Source organism: Pygoscelis adeliae, unplaced genomic scaffold, assembly GCF_000699105.1.
Source record: "Pygoscelis adeliae isolate BGI_AS28 unplaced genomic scaffold, ASM69910v1 Scaffold208, whole genome shotgun sequence".
Classification (NCBI taxonomy): Eukaryota; Metazoa; Chordata; class Aves; order Sphenisciformes; family Spheniscidae; genus Pygoscelis; species Pygoscelis adeliae.
Window position 1 is genome coordinate 752574 of NW_008825290.1, and position 5723 is coordinate 758296.

Genomic DNA, 5723 nt, shown 5'->3' on the forward strand with positions numbered 1-5723 from the left:
TTATTTTTTTTTTAATTAGCCTCCCACACACGGATCCCTCCCATGTGCCACAAAGCCAATGGCCGTGTCCGGCTGAGCTCCTCTGGGCTGCAGCTTTCAGCACTGGAACAGTTACACGGACACGGAAGGAATAAAAAAGCCTGTCAGACTCTCCAATAATGTTATGATCACTTTAACTTAGCAGTCCTTGACACTTGCAGATAAGGACTGCAAGTTCTCTCGGTACTACAGAAATATTGACACAAAGTTTATCCCTGACTGTGGTTCTGCAGGACAAGGTGGAAATGGCAACAGCAATCTCAGGACTTAATTTCTTTGGCCTTGCAAGGGCATCTGTGCTGCAGAGCCAACCGTTTATCGTTTTTTTTTTTTTCTTTCTTTCACTAGTTTGGAAATTATGTTGTCTTTTCAAGTTGGAGTCATAGGTCTAGGAGGAGATAAAATGGAAGAAACTCATTTTAGGATTTTTTATGTTAATGCCCTTTGGACTATTAAAGACAGTGGGAGCTGTGGAGAGTTTGTGATTTTCTCCCCAACTTTCTGTTCATTAAGATACTGAGAAAGAAAACATTAGCTGACTTTCTGGCTGCTGTTTCTCCAGGCCATCTTTAACCAGATCCAGTTCCAACCTCAGATTTCCATGCACAACCCCTGCATTTTAACCTATTGGCAAAAGCACCCATGAGCAGAGCTGCACCTGCTAATATTATGAACGTCGAAGGGATTCAGACCACCTTCTGCAGGGATATGGGTGTGCTGAGTGTGTGACAGACAGGTTGTCCCATCACTGCCTCCCCCGGCTTGATGGTGAGATGAAGCAGAAGAGTGGGGCTCAGCTGTTTAAACCCCGGTCCCAAAGATGTACTGGAGCCGATGCCTTCAACGTGACACATGAGACTCACTCCGAGAGGTTCAAGAGCAAGAGGAGCCGCCTGGTCCAAGCTATCCCTCCTGAAGATGACTCAGGGACAGGCAGGTCTGTAAATGTGACAAAACCCACTGACTCACTTCGAGGATATTCAGCACCTACCTCTGCTCATCCAAGTTTAGGAAAGCAAAATAGACTGGAAGACGTACAGGAAGATCAGGGACGTGATGAATGTTGGCTCCAGTTCAGAAGTGGATCTGCAATAAACTGTATTCCCCTGCCCTCTCCTGGAAGGAATACGCCAGAGCTGGGTGTGTTTGTGCAGGATCCTTGCGCTGAGCACTCCAGGGAAGTGGCTCAAGGTGGTGAGAGGAGATGGTGATTTTGAAGACAATGTTTACAGGAATGAACAACTATGACCATGTTGTGTCCATCGTGTGTTGCCAATACTGAGTCTGCCAGAAACTGGCACACCTCTCAAGAGAATTTGAATGTTTTCAAGGAAGAGCTGCCTGCCTGTCTGGCCATTTGCATTGAATTGGGAAATGGAGATGATGATGCAACTGATGGAATCCAGAGCCTCTCGCTCACCTTAAATAGTAAACACAGAGCCTACATGAAAACACCAGTAACCTTCGCTCAGGTCACAGTGGAGCATCGCCAGGTCAGAAATGCAACACTGCGGCACCAACAGACAGTGCTCCTGGGGGTACCAGTGTAGAACGGGCAAGTGGGACCCCATCACTTGGCCAGCGTTACGGTGACAGCCCAGCAGGGAGGTTGACTCAATCTCTTTGGAGGTTATAGAGTAGAGAAGACAGCGCCAAAGTACAAAGTCCTCAAAATTGGGAAGATCCAGTTCTGGGGGGCTGGTCCTGAATCTTCAGCTGTGAGGTTACTGTTAACCCTCCAGACACACAGTTCAGTGACTATGACCCATTTACATAGATTCACACCTGAATACATTAGATGTTTTTGTGAAGCTTCCTTCTCCTCCAGAGTCACATGAATTACATTCTTCTTTTTTCTAAACACCAAACATCCAAAGCAATACTAGTCCTGTTCTACGAAGAGGACAGATTAGCAAATTGCTGCTGTTGAGATAATAATGGGAGCAATGAACCACAAAAGCCGAGTGTAGAAACTCTACAAATAAGTCTATAGCTCAATAGTTACAGCATAGGACTATGAATCAGGAGCTGTGGAAGGGCAGGACCAACCACATGTGCACTATACAACCTCAACAGTGTCTCACATGCTTTGAGTTTTCTTTGCAGTTTTATTTCATCAAGTCTTTGTAAACCCAGCATAGAGGTATGCCAAGACCCTCCAACATGTTGGGTAGGTCAATCACCTCCTTGCAGCTGGAGTGCTGCTCAGCACAGGGGAAAATGATACCATGCTTCGTAGACAGACCATGAGCAAATACTCGTGTTGCAGGGGGGGAAGAGGGAGCATTATCTTTTAAACCTTGGCTAATTGCTCTGTCTTCATGATGGGGCAGTCACTGAAGACCACAACAGACACTACATAATATCTCAACCAGCTCCACAAGTAATTTCTTTCCCTGCTCCTCCTAAGTATAAGTCCCATTTTCTGGCTTTGCAGTATGTTCAGATCATTTCTTCACCCTCTCCTTCACCCTCTTATCAGAGATGAACTTCAGTAAGGCAGTTCCAGCTGCCTTAAAAAGAGAGAAGGTTCCTATTTCCTGCTTCAGTACAGGGGTTAAGAACAACATTTCTGTTCATCACAGAAATAAACATTAAATGGAAGTTGAGTTATATCCCTCCTGTGACTAATGTTCTAGCTTGTTTTCTAAAGTTAATTCTTCATACACTTTTTTTCCCTCTTGTTCTGTCTTACATTTGTCCAGACTCCCATGTTCCTGAGGGACTAATTACCCACTCAGCAGTTCCTCTGAAGTCCAATTGTAATAGTTGGCAAAACTCCCTTCTTCCATGCAAGCTTTCAAAATAATTCCTCAATTTATTTCAAATAGCACCACTCTCTGGAGCTTCTTCCCAATTTGCATTGCCCCGGACTGAGATTTATTTCACTGCTGTTGAGAGCTGACTGCTTTGCTTGTCACAGGGCAGATATTCTCAGCAGAATAATTAAAAACAAATAAACAAACAAAAAACCCCGAAACAAATGGATTGCTCATTTAAAAAATGATCCATTGTGATATAATCTTCTATTTTCCTCATCTAATGAATCCTTAGTAGCAATGTAAGCAATGAAGAAAACACTGATTCAGACCTGGATTATTCTTCCTCAAAATACAGATGTGATCATAGCAAGTGTTTTCATTCACACCAACCCTGGACTTGTCAAAAAGTTTGGGGGGAAATTTAGTCATACATCCTGTGATCTGAAGATGCACACTTTCTTATGCTGTAGGTGTTTGGGAGAAAAATATTCACCCCTACTGGTGTCACAAGAAATAACAGAGCGCTAAATTCAGATTACTGGCATTTATTTTTTTCCCATAAGCACTGCTTGAGAGGAAGCCATGTCCTTTCCCAATTCTGCTACTGTTTAATTGTCTATACGGCCAGAAGCAACGCACCTCATCTCCTCGCTCTTCGGTTTCTCCACCTGTTCCCTGAGGATAATAATCTTGACACTGTACAATACTGAACAAACTGATGTTCATAAAATGCACTTAGATCGTCTGGTGAAGAGTTTATAGAAAAAAGATGACGACAAAGCGTTTTTTTCAGGACGCCTGAATTCTGCCAATGGCACAGGGAATATGGCAGCTCCTACGAGAAGAACCTGTAATCACTGAATGGGAGAGAACATCACATCTTATTTAATGATTTCGTTCTTCCCTAACCTCTACTTAATGACATGCTAATTCATTTTTTCCTGGAGAAAAGATAGCTCTAAACCTCTGCACATCACCAGGTATTTGACCAAGTGGACTTGGGATCTGTCTGCTGCAGAGGCACGGCACAGCAGCTGCCCTTGTCTCCAAAGCCAATTTACTCCAATGCTTGGGCAACATTTAGATCTGGACTTTTTTTTTTTTTGCTTAAGCTTGCGTGTAACTGTGATCATCCTGTGAACTAATGCAGGCAGTAGGGCTTCTCTAGATAGCACTACGGCTCCTGTCAATCAACAAGTATCAGCTCTCTTATTACGGTTAAGCATTGATCATGCAAACTCGTCAGGGTTAGCTGAAGTTCACTATTGTAATTCTCTTTGGAATTCTTGTCTAAATATCACAGCCCGTAAGGTAAATATTGGCGAATTTCTGCCCTGCAAAGAGCAAAGTATTGTAGTACCAGCCCTTCTTCTCACAACCTCGCTGGGGCGACCAGTCAAGAAAACTAATTTTGCTTTTATGCCTAGAAATAAGACAGTTATCACTATCAGAGAAGACAGAAAGGATGCTGGTTCTGGGATGTCGTTTTTCACTTTTAGCATGCAAAATCGATTATAATCACAAGCGTAAGTTATTTGCTGATGGGACCCACAGCAGCACCAGTACTAACCAGGAGTTTCACTGGTGGGCTCAGCAGAGGCTAAAGAAATCAATTGCAAACTCCAAGTCTTTATCAAAATTGATCTGGTAATTAGATATTTACTTTCAAGATTTGTCTCAGTCCTATTTCCAGCTCAAATTTACAATTTTTTTTAAAGATATCTTACCTCTGCTCCTACATGTTAAAAACAAATTTCTCACATTTTTTTAAACCAAGCAAGGTTGGGGGTTTTTAATACAGTTTTATACATCTTCTAGTTTCTTCACTTAATGAGCCATCAAAAATGTTCCTAACATTACAGATTGTCTTTTTTTACTTTCCCCAGGGTATTCACCACACGTGGCAGTGCCCAGGGTGCAGCTACCGCTGCACGGTGCTGAGCTGCCTAAAGGAGAGGATGCTGTGCATGGCCACAGGCAGGCTGGAACTCCTCCTACCGAATTTACAACTTGGAAAACCCCAGTATTTCCAAAATCAGAACTTGGGAGCTGTTCTTAATCTGCCTCCACCTTTTTAAGAAGAACCTAAGAACTGCCTGGACATTCATATAAAAATTAATACCCTCAAACACTCCTTCCTTTCCCCTGACCTATGCACAGAGCTGCCAAAACGGACCGTAGCTTGGGCCAGCGTGCAGCCGACCGAATCAGAAACATCACTTCACCGATCTAGGGCTGGAATCAGCCCACTTCAAACTGGGTCTGGCAGATGTGAAATGTCAGCAGCCGCCTTACCAGTGGGTAGGGCCGGTGAAGGGCCGGCGAGGCGCAGGCAATGCTTGTAATGATGCCAAGAGGTTGCAATGAATCATGTCCTGCTGAGCAGCACAACGGTGTTTCACAACTCTCCTGCCCTGCCGTAGCCTCTGGGGAGTGCAGCAGGCTGGGGTGCCTCAGGGTGCAGGAAAGCCAGTCCGCGCTGCCCCGAGGACATGCCGGTCTCTTCTCTCCCTGCAGCAGCAGGAAACCTTCCCTACTGCAGTCAGTCAGGTGTAGCAGTATATCTGTCACCCTTATTTCACCGCGGCTGGTTGGGTGCAAGCTGAGGCTGCTGCTTTAACTGTCGCTGTTGCCTTCAGCAGCAAGCATTCAAAATAGCTGCTTATAGGTAATGTACTCCTATTCTCCTAATCAGTGCCATGGAGATGAGCGCTAAACCACAGCCAGTGATTTATTGGCACCCTCTGTTGTGCTGCCTGCTGCAGCTCCGTGATAAATGGCATTTGCTTGTGCCAGCCTGAGTCCCAAGCACGGGAAATGCTATGAGTTTGCTGGAGTTTTATCTGCTCACAGGTCAACATCGGAGGATGCTCCTTTTAAAAGCAACTTCCATTTGCTTTCAGTCAGAAGTTTCTAGAGCAC